Here is a 15847-nt window from a genome sequence, read left to right on the forward strand (position 1 = left end):
CAGCGTTTCAACTTGAACTAGTCAGCTTTGGTGTCATGACAGATGACATCAGTATGGGCCACAAGTCCTTAAGCCGTGTTGCTTCAATACGGCGATTACAGCGGCTTTCAGAAGGCCACATACTTTAAAGTAGCCTTCATTCCTATATTTCCCTTAGAACTGATTTTCTCCTACATGTTTGGCAGCAGCGTAGAATTTCAATCCTGTGGAAATTGATTTTAAAATTTTTGATTTGTGATACCTCATCAGGATGGTTTCAAAAGGCAAAGCAAAATTAATGAGAAAGCAATCATTTCTCTCATGTTGATACCCACACGTTGCTTGCTGACAGGAATTTTAAGGCACTTTAAGGATAGCTAAGGCCTTGAATTTTACGATCGCAGTTATTGCTTGTATATGCTAATTAGGGCATTTGCACTACACACCGGTATTCGTTTCAGTAATCTGTGGCCAGTCAGCGCTATGTCAATGTACAAATCACCCTGGCCATGCAAGAGATTTCGATTTTGGCGTGCTAAGAGTACATTAATAACAAGAGGCGCAAAGGGTTCGGCGAGATAGTGACACAAGTTACTCGAAGGTTACCGCGGCAGAAAGACAAGCTTGTGTGTATGCGTGATACCTCTCGTCCTCGTCATTTTTTTTTGCCGCGCCATTCTTGTCTTAACATTCTTAAAGGACTTACAGTGATAAAAACAATTAGTTGTACACAGAATAGGGAACATAATCGATTGGGCTGCAATAAAGAACTCGCCATGCTCAGAACACCCTACAGAAGCACTTTCAGGAGCATAAAAACTGACTTTTCGTCTGACGAGTTGAAGGGACAGCTAACATAAAAACTCTGGTATACGAATCGTAGAAACGTCAAAATATACGATACTCCTTCGTCCAGACGGTGCGTGCTTCAAAAACGAGTGAAGCAGAGCACGCTGATGTATCTTTCCTACTTTTTATGCGAGCTGATGTTCGCAACAGAAATTCATTCTTGAACAGTCAGCAAACAAAATTGTAGTTTTCGTTTTCTGATATATGGCCGAATGGGTGATCATTCGTACTTCTGTGGCAGCTATGACCTGAACAGTTATTGGCTGCGCGGAATGAACGTTGGGGCACTCACCAAGTCAGAAACGTTAGTTGACTTTCCGGAATATGTACGGATTCCTTCTTCACAACCAACCGAGAAAGCTGCACCTTGAAGAGATAAGACTACTCCACGTAATGTTTTTGCATAAGCCAGGTGAAGATTCTTTTTTCTTCTCTTCATAGTGTTCGAAGTCGTCTGTACTATCAGACGTTGCAGGTTCAGTCACGCTGACAAATTTCTAGCGGTAACAGCAATTGCTACGTCATCCTGAGAGATTTCATGCAGTTCTTTTTTCGCATGTTCTGATACAGCGCTTGAGGCCGTCCGATTCTTGACGACATCGTTGCGCTGCTCTTTTAGCCGCCGTGGCAGATTTCCATTGGAGTGCATAGTGCAACGGCGCAAAACGACGAGGGACGAAGAGAGGAACACACAGGACAAGACGCGGAACTTCAACTAAGGTTTACTAGGAGGAAAACCACATTTATACAGGATTCGTAATCACACCTGATAAACAGTACACACCATCACATTGTCTGGGAACGTGGCGCGCGTGCCCGAAAAATGTGATGGTGTGTGCTGTTTATCAGGTGTGATTATGAATCCTGTATAAATGTGGTTTTCCTTCTAGTAAACCTTAGTTGATGTTCCGCGTCTTGTCCTGTGCTTTCTTCTCTTTGTCCCTCGTCGTTTTGCGCGGTTGAAATATGCACTCCAATGTCAACCAGCAACTAGCCCGCCTTCACTTGTTGCAGATTTCCAGTCCCGCCGATGTAAATGGAGTCACAGTCATGATATGGTATCTTATGCACTATAGCCAGGAACTTTAAGCGGGACACAGCATCTTTGACATTCAGGAGATTCCCGCCCAATTTGCTAGTGGACATATATGCATAATACACATTGTGCTTCTTGAAGGCTCGTGTCAGGGCCTCGCTTACGCCTGGGAAGTAAGGAACCTCCAGCCGTTTTCGTCAAGATGACAATATTGCATGTTGTGTGAGCTGCGGCTGCGAATGCTTGTCGATCTGTCGTTTGGACACATTTTTAATAACCTTTTATGGGTATGGGCTCTTTTCCAAGTCCTTTCTTGTCGGTTAGAGTTTCAAGTTCTTTGTTATTGCTCCAGGTGCTCACTGGAAAACGTGCCAGCGGCCCGGTTAACAAGTGATGCCCACTGTGTGCATAGGTTGTCAGCTTTAAAGATTTTCATGGCGCCGTATTCTATAACGCTTTTCGGTTATCTTCTGCATAGGTGCGTTCTTAATTTGTTACATCGAAATACAGCAGTTCAAAGTAAATTTACGAGTGCCGATATTTACTCTCTTCATATTCTCTTTTTCGTCATTCGGTCACCTGCGGTAACGAATACGCAGATGCGTTGTACGTTCTGAGTCCGGCGCACAGTTAATGCGATATATTTTAACGTCAGGGTCCCTGGAAATCGAACAATATACTGAAAGTAGCTGTGGAGAAAGAAAAAACAGGCTATACCTGCTTTAGTCTCAGTAGACATATCGCTTTCGCCTCGAGGGAAAGGTAGAAGGAGGCACTGCAAGAAAGAAGGGAGAAAAGAGCGCGATGCTTGAGGGCTCCAGAGTAATTCTCACAATTAGGGTTTTGGAAAGCTCACAGATTTTGCACACAGCGCGCCTATTCTTTTCGTTTCACCTACATTGATAGGCTGGCACCACGGCCGGAATTTTAACCCACGTGCAAGGAGAGCTTAACGAAGCCTCTCGCGCCTCAATCTACCTTTGTCGTCTTCGCGTGCGGCGCAAGGCCATACTCCTTGTCAAAAATACACTGTACTTGTGGAATTTGCCTCGTGTCTAATGCTACTTGCGTCGTGGTTAACTGACCACGCGTGCGAACAGGACGTCGTCATGCGTGTTGAAACACCTTCTGAACATTTATTAAGTTCTCCGTTGTGGGCTTCGATCGCGCATCGTTTATCGTCCTCCCGTGCAATTTCGCCATAGACATTATGACTTGGAACAATACGCCGTCGAACTGGCAGATTTGTATTTTGCTCTGGAACCTAATCCAATCGAATGAGGAATACCATAAAAGACCTGTCTAAATATTAACGTCACCCAGCAGCAGACCATAAAAACTTTTGCTCGCAAAGGTCGAATTTATTTTTAACTCAAAACAGGCGTGAGGAGTACAGAAGAAACAGCACTAATGAGAAACGTGATTAATGTCCTTCTAACAATGGAAGATAAACACGAATCCACAAAAGAAAGTAATCTTTCAAAGAATAAGTGTTAGTGCCAGAAGAAAGTTTATCGATATCCTTGTCGCCAAGCCACAGATTTACAAGCGCATAGTTTGTGTTCCACGCATTTTTCTTGTAGATGGCTGCTCAGAGTGGAGTTTTACGGGACGCATTTTTGATCTGAGAGATTCATGCAACTGAACTTAAGTTGACTGCCGCTCTTACGCAACTAATTTACGATAACATCTCCGTTCCTGTCTGGAGTAACTGTGTTAAAATACCGCGCACGATATTCTTTTATAAACAAGGCGGCTGTACTCTATAACGCGAACTGAGTGCGTTTCTGCCTGAGTTCCAGTCACCTAGCTTACCCTTCGAAGCTAATGCATTATGGGACATATTCAAAACTGTTATTTTGGACGGAGAGCTACATGCCATCACGGCTAATTTCTGCCAAACGTCGTAATGGCAAACCCTACATAAAAAAAACATATTAATTTATAATAAATTAAAATTACCGTTTATTTTGTGGTTAGTGCCAGTCCCACGATCGTGACGTATACATGAAAATGAAAAAAAAAATTAGCAAAGCCATAACGAAAGAGAGGCGTGAAGCTCAAAATGCATATTTGCTTAATCTTGGAAAGAGAATTAAGGATAGCCTGAAGGAAGTCTGGAAGTATCTAAAAAGTAACACAAAAATAGAGACGCCGCTCGTGAGAATTTGGACGCCGTCAACGGCGCGGCTGATAATGAAACCAAAGCAGCAATTTTTAATATTTATATTCAGTCTATATTTTTGCAGCTGGTAGCTGCCATCGCAGGTTTCAAGAGCGACAATAGGCTTATTCAAATGACAGGTATCTAATTGAAAGAGCAAGGGATCAGTTTGCTTTTACAGAATATAAAAGTCCACTGAGCCTCTGGTCGAGATGATATCTGAAACTTCATCCCTAAAAAATGCGCGACTTCTATTGTCTCTTTCTTGTCTACAATACTTACAACGTCCTTTAACAAGGCGCGTTTCCTTCTGCTTGGAAGTGCACAAATGCTATACCCATCTACAAGAGTGGCAAAAACAACCTCTAACTACCGACCTATTTCTATTACTAGAGTGCGTTGTAAAATTTACCAACGTGATGAGCAATTTTAAAAGCAACAACGTTTTCTCCCCAAAGTAGCATTGGAAGCGCCGGTTTTTCATGTGGCACACAGCTAATAGATTTTACGCATGAAATTGCTTCTTCAGTTAATTCTAATAAGCAAGCAGTGCTAAAACGGGGGCTAGTTGGTTTTGCATGATTGCTAAGTGCGATACTTTACAACACAATCCTGAGAAGTGTAAGGTCTCGTAAGCAAGCAGACAGTATATTTTTAGATTTTCGCAGGGCGTTTGATTCTTCCTCACATGCATTGCTGTTACAAAAGATCTCCATTCTTAACCGACCTGCCAAACGCATGATCTAGATTGAAGCTTATCCAGTTGAGAGAAGACAGCGAGTGGCTGTCGATGGCGTATCGTGATCTTTGGCGTCCCGCAGGGTTCTGTTTTGGCCCCGCTTCTTTTACAGTTGTGTATTAATGAGCTTGCCGAAACTGATCCCAGCCGCGTCAAACTATACGCTGATGATTGCTGCATCTATAAGAATGTTGGCTGTTAAAATGACCACAACTGAATAAGTAAAAACAATCGCAGCGACGATGGACAAGACAGAAGAAAGAAGAAAGACAAGCGCTGACTAAAACTGAGGTTTATTGGAAAAAACGCATGTATTAATACGCTCAAAAAAAAAAAAAACAGGACGCTTGCTACTCCGCGCACCGCCGAGGTGGCTCAGTGGTGAAGGCGCTCGGCTGCTGGCCCGAATGACGCGGGTTCGATCCCGGCCGCGGTGGTTGAATTTCTATGGAGGCAAAATTCTAGAGGTCCGTGTACTGTGCGATGTCAGTGTAGGTTAAAGCACACCAGGTGGTTGAAATTTCCGTAGCCCTTCACTACGACATCCCTCATAGCCTGAATCGCTTTGGGACGTTAAACCCCCATTCAATCAATTAAAGCATGCTATTCCGGAAACACCTCTAAACATAGGAATCAAGATACTTCATCTCACAGTCATGGAGAAGCACCGAGGCAGCGCTTACACACGTGTCACCATTCACGTGGATGTGACATTCCTCACACAGCGCCCTTGTTAATTTATCCCTATGCCTGCAAACAACTTTTGTCACATAGAAAAGAGGAGTGCCCATTTCTTTATCGGGTGAACCTGAGTTATTATTCATGAGGCAATCTCTGTTATGTAACGCAAGGTTGGACGATGGGGTACCTATTAAAGAGGTATTGCTGACGTAGACAGGTTATCACAAAATTTCCGGTTTGTCCGATGTATTTCTTGCCACACAAAAACTCAGTGTCATAGACTAACTACCCTTTAAGCTCATGGCACGAACTTATTTTGGCGTTTTATCTTGCAGGCTCTACTACCGGTTGTTTTTTGGATTTTTGTCTTTGCTTTCCTATCTACTACGGCACATATTTTCCATGTTTTTTTTCTTCGGGGCTGGGAACAGCATTTAAATGCCATATCTGGCGCCTACACACTTTAATCTATGTGACAAAAGATGTACATATGGTATAACCGCATGCCTCTTTATACCGGTCGGAACAGATGCATGGCAATTCCTAAAAGACTTTAGTTTCCTCAGAATTTTGTCCCTTGCAAGCTATATTTTTCTCTTCCGGGAAGGCTGCCAATTGTAATCTCCTAACCTGCTGACAAAAACTATTTGCCATTCCATTCACACAAGATTTTGAAAGTGCTGATCCTAAACATGCGACGGCTATTCCACATTTAACTTAGAATGGGCTGACCGATTACTTAGCAATGGCTTCACTGAGCGTTGCTGGAACGACCAGCAGACGTAATCACGGCTCAGGATCAAACTTAAGTAAAAAAACTGGAGCTCGTTGTTTTCCGGGGGTTCGAACGTAAATTTTAAACATTGCCCGCAACTATCAAAGACCGTAAGAATTTCTTCTTCATGGCGCTTGAGCCTACGCATTTTGATGGTAAAGTGGGCTTGACCCATGTATCTTACAGATGTTGGCCCTTTCATCCTGATTATGGAACCAAACAATGAAACGGCGTTATTTTGGCCTTTGTAGCTGTTTTTTATATCACGATGCATTCTTCGAATCAACAGCACACTGTGCATCCTTATCGAGCATTCCCATTATTAAGGCTGATTAGAGACTGTTTACAAATTTTCGCCGGGAGAAGAAGAAAACCATTTTGCTTAGTCTAATCGCTCGCAGTTATTGCTGATGTCTACAGTGCTACTAAATATTCAAACCCAAAATGTTGCAACCACAACTGAATTTAGTGTGCACAATTGTTGTAAATTTTCGCAGCCTACGTATTTGTCATATTCCTTGTGCTGATAGCGAACTTTCTAGTTAAAGGGCGCAAAGTTACCAGAACAAACAATGTAGAGCGGACTCCGCGTGGATGCGATCAATTGAATGATGCGTAATAGTGTTTTTTAAAGATGTTTAATTTATTGATTTATTGGAGGAAAAATATTACAGTTCAGACTTCAGATAAATTGTTTTGTAGGTATATTAAACGCATTTTTGTAACACCTGAAAGCTTTTGATGTAATGAGGTTTTGACTATAACTAGATGCCTGGGTCTCCAAATTAAATTATTCACCTTTTACAGCGGCATTTAGGCCAACTTCTTCGCTTTATTAGGGGTGGAAAGATCATACAGTGCGTTTTCTTTTACTTTCTCACAAAATAGCCGTTATCAATAAGAGAGCGTATCAAGGATGGCAAGCAACACCCCAGAGGGTCCCTGAAGATGTAACTGTTGAAATATTTTTCGTCGTGGATGCCCCTCACCACAGCCGTTTTTCTACCCACGAAGGCCTGCTGGGCTACCTGTGCGTCATGATCAACTCCGTAAGCTTCCGCCAGCCTGCGGCATTCTTCATTCTCTTTTTGCTGGAAGATCAAACAGTTATAAATGTGCGCTTTACGATCAGGTTTATTGTTTTGGGGGATGGTGCATTATATTCGGTTCAAAGGAGATCAGTAGTGCGGCAATATACACTATGTTGAAATACAGGTTAGCCCCTTCCATTTTCGCACACCCATACAACATTTCTCCCTCTTGCTGAAGACAAGGTTTTTGGTTACTGGCGCCATTTCATGTATGCTTCAGCGTATTCTGTGTGTGTACCGTGTCTTGTGTCGTAAAGGCTTTCTTTCGTTCGCACATTCGACCGCTCAGTACACAGACCGCGCCTCGCTAGTCCATTTTGTCTTTACTGCCAAGGCAGGAACTTAGAAGCTGGGAAAAGACACAAACACATTCAACCCACAGACATTAACGGGGAAGCGCAAACGGGCGTTTCCAAGAAATGGCAGAAGGTTCCCGGGTTCGCACTCCCCGTGCGTTTCGAACAAAAGCGACTCCCGCCCCTCCGGTCGTAAAAGGCTGGAGAGGACTCAAAAAAATACTTCGTGCATGAAAAGGAAGCCCGCTATCTGGGGATGTAAATGACAAAAACGAATAGATATATGAAAAGATGCGCTCGCTAACGTGTTGACGTGGTCAAGCCAATCGCGTCTCTCAATCATTCAGTGTGCGGAGAAAATGCATACGACGCTATTTTGTCCTTGGATGCGCACACAGTGACTGGAGTCGAACCACGATCCGGCAGAAATTGCCAGGAGATTATGCCTTCAGTCGCGTCTGGCTCCAGCACATCGACCTACCAGGCACAACGGATAATAATGTGGTTGCTTGCGGAAGGCAATGCACTCCGGATGACTACGTCCACGACCCAACGCTACTTCAGGCGAGGGACAGTCTCCTTCAGTGAAGCAGGGACGAGAATAGACGAATGACAAATAAAAAAAAAGCGCGACGACACACTGCAAGGATACCCAAGGAGCAAAATATGGAGGGTGTTAGGTCACCCCCCCCCTCCTCCCCTCGCTGAAATATCCCGGGTAGCAAAAACAAATAAAAAGATTTGTTTTCAAGGCAGGGACATGACGTACACATGTGAAGCACTCCTCCAGACACCACGCCTTCCGCTAACATCGGCGGAGGAAGCGCAAAATTTCTCTTGCGGAGCCTACTCGACGAGGCGCGAGAGAGAAAAATCTTGCGGAGGGCACATAAGAAGAGGAGCATGGCGAAGTAGCTTGATTGCGATAGGTGTAACTACGCTAGTAATGAGTCTCTTCAAAATATATTCGCGGCCATGCCATCCGAGGACGATGCCTCGCTACCAGAGAAGTGGAAAGTATTTTCGACGAGAAGGTGGGCAGTGGCCCTTTAAGAGCTGCGCTCTAAAATAATACACCAAACACACTAGCAAAAGACGGCAATAATATAGAGAAGTGTTAAATAAAGCAGAATAAATGACATCCTAGCCCCACTAAACATGGTTCGCAATTTACACATTGGCTGGTTCCGTTTCCTTTACCGACGCGTCAAAATGCAGGTATTTTTAGCCTGCTCACACAGCATCAGGGGTCTGGCTGCCCCTGTGGCACTTGGTCTGCAGCCACACGTAACATACCTCTGTCACGTAATTGGTGTATCTGTAGAGAAGGCATGGCTCAAGTATTAGAGCAGTATTACAAACTGTGTTTTAGTCGGGAACAGTAGTATCGATCTCCCCCGCACTAAACGAACTTCTTCTAGCCAACTGAGATTAGCAGCAAACCTGGCCTGTTTGTCCAATTTCGTTAGCACTGGAATTCGTTTTCCTCGCGGAAAATTCAAGTTTCACTATTCTACGCGAATTGCGGCTATGAGTATAGTTCTGCTTTCTTACCGCTTTCGACAGCTAGCTACTAATTGTAAACGCTTGCTCACTTGCGCGAGTATTGATCAGAAATTAAAGTTTCTTCACATCAGCTTCAGCGCCGCGGTTCTATCTCTGTTGTTTAAGTGCAGCGACATGCGCTCGCATTCTTCGCGTCCTTCAGTTAAAATCGATCCCTCATTATTACTCGAAATATGCTTATTCATTAAAATCAGTTTTCGTCAGTTAAAATTTAGAAAAAAATCAGGCTTTAATCGAAGCTTGAAACAACTGCTTTTGAATCGCAGGGCACGGCCCATAGTTTATATCCCGCCTACTTGAAGCTGACTTTCACACAAAGAGCGCTGAGCCCTGGAGATGCTGATGACGTCAAGCGTGAAATTTGAAAGTCGATGTTTCTCTTTTTCAAGAGCGTCACGATGAAGAACAGAGCTGGACGCAAAGCAGGCGCTATGAAGCTTGACTTCTGTTGGGCCATTTGTGCCAGGTGGTAGCATATAATGTTGAATATTTGTGTTTGACTGAAATGGCGCTCAGTTCGGATGCGACTTAATCTGAAGATGCAAGGTTCTAAGCTGTACACTTCAGACACCGCAACGAGCTATGAAAACAAGAACTATAAGTGGAACTATAAATGGGACAGAAAGACAGCAGAATGGGCATGTGTAGTGTGCCAACTGTGACGGGTTCCGCTACCGCCATGTGCCGACATTACGCTGCGCTTGACGACGACGAAGTTGCCCCGCTCTCGTGGTGCTGGCTACGCTTTTCTACGCTGCCAGATCCTACACGGCGGTTCAGCCTCTTGAGGATGCCTAATAAACGCACCCATACAATTGGAGGAGGTGCTGAGTACATCCCCTACCAATCTGGAACTCCGGAGCCGTACGCTGCCGCCTGTGTCAACCATGCCAGATGAGACTGCCCCAACAACGGCGGCGAGTTCAAACACCGTCCTTTGTTCTGGTGTCATCCGGCAGCGTGAGCCTTCCCTCTTTAGTGGCACTGCCGACCAAGATGTTGACGACTGGCTGCCATTGTATAAGCGAGTAAGCAGCTACAACAAGTAGGATGACACTATCAAGCTCAGTAACGTCTTTTATCTTACGGACATGGGGAGCCTCCGGTTTCGCAACCATGAGGCGCACCTACCCACTTGGCCCGTATTTAAAAAAAGTTTTGCGGAAGTGTTCGGCCGTCCTGCATTGCACAAGCTTCGGGCCGAACAGCACTTACGGGATCACGCTGTACACACCCACGAGACCTTCACAAGTTACACTGAGGACATCGCTGACCTCTGCAAACGTGTCAAGGCCGCCATGCCAGAAGAGGACAAGATCCATCACATTCTCAAATGCCTCGCTGAAGACGCATTTCAGATGCTGCTCGCGAAAAATCTCATCACCGCCATTGAGGTTATTAGGCTTTGCCAGAGCTACGACGAACTCCGCAAGCAGCGCTCTTTACACGGCGCGCCGGTGCCTGCGACGAGGCCCTCTCCACACTGGCCCTAGGCGGTACTACTTCTCAGGACTCCCCTCTTCTCAACCAAATCAAAGCCTTCGTTCGCAAAGAGGTCGCTCACCAGCTGTCCCTCATTTCACTCTTTCAAGACCCCCCCGGCCAAATTCCTGACTCGACCCCGTCTAAAGCACCGTTTTCAACAGTTCGCCTATATCCTACGAACCCTTGGCGTACTGCGGTCAACCGACCCATCTGCTACGCCTGTAGTCTGCCTGGCCATGTCGCGCGGCTTTCCCGCCAGCGCCTTCCGCCTTCTAGACCTGATCTGCGCTCCTACCCGTACGATGCCGAACTATCCTCGCCGAGAAGGCCGCCCGGTTCCCCCTTTGTTTCCCATTGATCACCAAATTTACACCACTCTCCGGTCGCCTGCCCCTCGACGCCGTTCCCCTTCTCCGATGCGACGACGTTCTAGCTCCGCACTTGAGGGAAACTAACAGTCGCAGTTCCGGGGACAAGAGCTGCGCTTGTTTGGAACTCCTCAAGTCCTCCGTGTCGTCCCGCTAATGTAATCGTAGTGTTCGTGTAATGCGCCTAGGTTCTCGCCCTCGTGGACACGGGCGCTGCAGTCTCCGTGATAAGTGAAGCTCTATGCCGCCGACTCCGCAGAGTGACTACCCCAATTTGTGACTTCGCTTCGCACCGCCTAATCACACCGCGTTCGCCCCTCAGCCGCATGTATGGCCCATATCCTCACTCAAGATGTTTTGTACACCATCGAGTTTATTGTGCCGTCTCACTGCTCACAAGACATCATCATGGGGTGCGACTTCCTTTCTGCTCATCGTGCCATTATTGACTGCGCCCGAGCAGAAATTGCCTTTTCTCCGCTGTGCGATGCTCCCTTTCGCGACTTACCCACCCAGTGTGTCAAACATGTCGTTGAGACTGCTACCGACATTCCTCGGATTTCTGCTGCCCTCGTACCCCTCTCCTGTGCAAGCGTCACTCATTGAACTGTTTTTTTCACGCCTTCCGAAACCGGCTCCCGCCATCCCGGCCTCCAGTTTCCCTTTGCTGTTCTCACGATCAACCATGCACAAAGTGCAATTTACGTCTCGAACTCCTCCTCGTGCCCGTCAGCAGTGCTCCGAGGTGAATGCCTCGGGCGTTTTGAAGAACTTGATCCCTGCCTTCCCTACCTTATTCTTGATACCACCGCTCCCTTTGATGTCGATATGCTCAGCTCTTGTGATGTTGAGAACGATCCGCCACCCTCCGACGCCTTCCGCCATGCCATTGACACTGACCTATCACCCGCGCTAGGTGATCAACTCGTCGCCCTCCTCCGGCGCTTTAGTTCTACTTTCGATTTTCCTCAGACTGCATTGCGCCGCACGTCTGTCGTTGCGCACACCATCGACATCGGTACACACGCCCCCCTTTGCCAGCGCCCCTATCGTGTCTCCGCTTCTGAGTGCCGCATCATTTCTGATCACGTGGGCGACATGCTCCATCGGGGTGTCATACAGCCCTCCCATAGTCCCTGGGCGTCTACGGTTTTGTTGGTAAAAAAGAAAGATGGTTCCATCACGTTCTGTGTTGATTACCGCCGACTCAACAACATCACGCGCTAGGACGCCTGTCCTCTACCACGCATCGATGACGCCCTGGACTGCTTGCAGGAAATTGAGTATTTCTCCTAGCTGGATTTCAGGTCAGCCTACTGGCAGGTGTCCATGGCTGACGCTGATCGCTCACAAACTGCGTTCATAACACCTGACGGCTTATATGAGTTCAACGTTATGCCATTTGGCCTTTGCGACGCCCCGGCAACTTTCGAACACCTGATGGACATTATCCTTAGTGGACTCAAGTGGGAGAGTTGTCTTTGATATCTCGATGACATCGTCTTCTTTTCTGCGGACTTTTCTTCTCATCTCCGCCGCTGGAAGCGCGTTCTGGCTTGTCTTACTGACGCTGGGCTTCAGGTGAATTTGAAAAAGTGCCGCTTTGCTGCCCGACAACTCACCATTTAAGGACATGTAGTCTCTAAAAACTATTCTTCCGGACCCCTCCAAAATTCGTGCAGTTGCTGAATTTCTGAAGCCAACCTCACTGAAGCAGCTCCGTAGCTTCATTGGCTTGTGCTCGTACTTGAATTTTGTCTCATCTTGAATTTTGTCTCGATCATCGCTCCTCTGACCCAGCTACTCGCAGGCGGCTCCAACCTCTCCGCTTGGACGCCTGCTTGCGATGGCGCCTTCAACACCTTGCGCCGCCTTTTGGTTCCGCCTCCTATCCTGCGCCACTTTGACCCGACTGACCCTCCTGAGATCCAAACTTACACCAGCGGTATTGGACTGGGTGCCGTTCTCACTCAACGCAAACCATGCTTCCGTGAGTATGTGGTCGCCTACGCCAGTCGGACCTTGAGCAAAGCGGAGGCCAACTATTCTGTTAGGAACGAGAAAGTTTGGCCATAATCTGGGTCACTCGAAAATTTCGTCCCTATGTCTACGGTCGCCCGTTCTGTATAGTAACCGAAAACCATGCCCTGTGCTGGCTGGCTGGCCTCTCTCAAAGACCCGTCAGGCTGCTTAGATCGCTGGGCTCTGCGATTGCACAAGTATGACATTCATGCCATTTACTGCTCTGGCTTCAAGCATAACGACGCGGACGCTCTTTCCCTCTCGCCGCTACCTAGTGCTACATCGTCTGCACCTGTGTCTGCTTACGACTTGTCCTCGCTTGTCACTGCTGATATGTCCACCGAGCGGCGGAAATACCACTGGATCGCCACTCTTATTAACTTCCTTTCTAGTCCTGCGACTGATAATTCGTCCGCTTCCCTCTTACGTCAAGCCCGTCACTTTTCTATTCGGGACGGTCTTCTCTATCGTCGAAATTACCTGCTCGACGGACGCAAATGGCTCCTAGTCATCCCCCGCCATCTGCTCACCGACATTTGCGCCGGTTTTCGTGCGGGCCCCCAGTGTGCACACGGCAGCGCCTTGAAAATCTACACGCGTCTGCCTCTCTGATTTTACTGGCGTGGCATGTGCCGCTATGTGCGCCACTTTGGGCAGCCTTGCCCATCCTGTCAACAGCGTAAAATCCGCCTCACACCTCGCCAGCTCCATCGCAGCCTTTACCCTGCCCCGCCCGCCCGTATAACCACATTGGCATAGACCTCTACAGCCCCCTACCCCTCACTCCCGCTGGTCACCGCTGGATTATCGTGGCCGTGGATCATCTCACACGTTATGAGGAAACGTCTCTATTACCAAAGAACCTGATTCTTCGCCATGGTGCTCCTCAAGAACTGCTCAGCGACCGTAGATACGTATTCCTGTCTGACGCCCTTGAGGCGCTCCTCAAGGACTGTCGCATTATCCATCGAACCGCTTCGTCTTACCACCCTCAGACCAACGGCCTGACCTAGCGTTTCAACCGAACCCTCAGTGATATGCTGGTCATGTACATACGTCGACGCCAACCACTCCAACTGGGATCAGGTTCTTCCCTTCGTCATCTACGCATATAACATTGCGATGCAAACCACCACTCGATTCTCTCCCTTCTTTCTTCTCAACGGCCGTGAGCCGCCCTGCACGATGGATACTCTTCTTCGCTCTCGCCCCTACATTTCCGAGTCCACGCCACTCTGCGGCGATGCCAGGTACGTCGAAGAATGCCGTCAGCTTGCTCGCTCGTTTACCACGCAGACCCAGCGGCAGCAAAAACATGACCGCGACACTTCCGAGGCCTCTACCTCCTATCCTGCCGACTCCCTCGTGTGGCTCTGGGTGCCTCCCACAACTCCTCACCTTTCGCGGAAAGTGCTGGATCGGTATCATGGTCCTTACCGGTTTCTCAAGCAAACCTCTCCGGTCAATTATATTGTTGTGCCCGTTGCACCCTCTGAGGACTTGCGTCGCCGTGGCCGCGAAACTGTCCACGTCAACCGACGTAAGCCGTACTACGACCCCTCTGTTGGTCCTTTCCTTTAAGATGCCAGGCTGGCTCTTTTTCACCCGGGGTAGTGTGCCAATTTTGACGGGTTCCGCTACAGGGATGCGCCCACACTACACTGCGCCTGACGACGACAAAGTTGCCGCGCTCTCTTGGTGCTGGCTACGCCTGTCTACGCTGCCATATCCTACACGGCGGTTCGGTCTCTTGAGGACGCCTAATAAACGCACCGCTACACATGAAACAAATGCGGGTTCATGACAACCTAGTTGAAGTCAAGAGGAAGAAGTGGGCTTGGGCAGGGCATGTAATGCGAAGGCAAGATAACCGCTGGTCCTTAAGGGTAACGGAGTATATTCCAATAGAAGGCAAGCATAGCTCGAGGCGGCAGAAAGGTGGGAGGATGAGGTTACGAAGTTTGCGAGGATACAGTTCCCGCAGGTGGCACAGGGCAGGGTTAATTGAAGAAGTAGGGGAGAGCCCTTAGCCCCGCAGTGAGCGTACTGAGGAATATGATAATAACGATGACACTTAGCCTAACCATCAAACTTGTTCAAGTGTACGCGAGACCGTTCATGAGGTCAGGTGTATTCACCAGTAGCCTCATGGCTCGATAAATACCTTTTCAAATTCTGCTCAACTACTTGAAGCTACCACCCCTTACTGGCGTTTGGAACGCTGTGCGCATATGATCATGAGCTCAATGATCTCGTTGTCTTCTTCCTTGATAACTCAATTTTTCCATGTACCCGATTACTGGGAGAAAAATTTAAAACCGCCCCATAAGGTACGAAAACATTCCTTCCTTCAACTTGCTCGCTTCAACATGCTCACCACCACTACAGACTTGAACACAAAGGCGTTCCTTTGCCATTTAAATAGCACTAACACCGCTCGTTTGTATTTCTTGGAAGTTATAAATTTATAAGTTATGTTCAGTTACTGCTGATTGCTGTTTTATTTTTCCTGTAACTTTTCACCTAAGTCGCATGAAATTAAGTAAAAATCAGGTTTTTGTCATTTGAGTCATTCTAAAGTGGTTCTGCATTTCATATGGCTCCCGTAATTTTAGTACTTCAAGAAGAGATGGAGTGTATAAAGCTATTGACGTTTGTCGCGTTTAATCAACCATTCCTACAAACCGATGTCTCCTGTCTCCAGGTAAATTTGAGATTCAGCTCAATGACAGCTCCAAGGATAAAGTTTTTGGTCACAGGGGCGGACATAAGCAAGGTATTTATTGGCGCCACGTA

At 47.2% G+C, this 15847-nt stretch overlaps 1 protein-coding gene across 1 annotated transcript in view; it reads left to right on the forward strand.

The window, feature by feature from the left end:
* Window positions 1–15847, forward strand: part of LOC149360744 (uncharacterized) — a 55421-nt gene that overhangs the window by 8080 nt on the left and 31494 nt on the right. The window lies entirely within an intron of this gene.

This window comes from Amblyomma mixtum, chromosome 2, assembly GCF_055824585.1.
Source record: "Amblyomma mixtum isolate Tamu chromosome 2, ASM5582458v1, whole genome shotgun sequence".
Lineage (NCBI taxonomy): Eukaryota > Metazoa > Arthropoda > Arachnida > Ixodida > Ixodidae > Amblyomma > Amblyomma mixtum.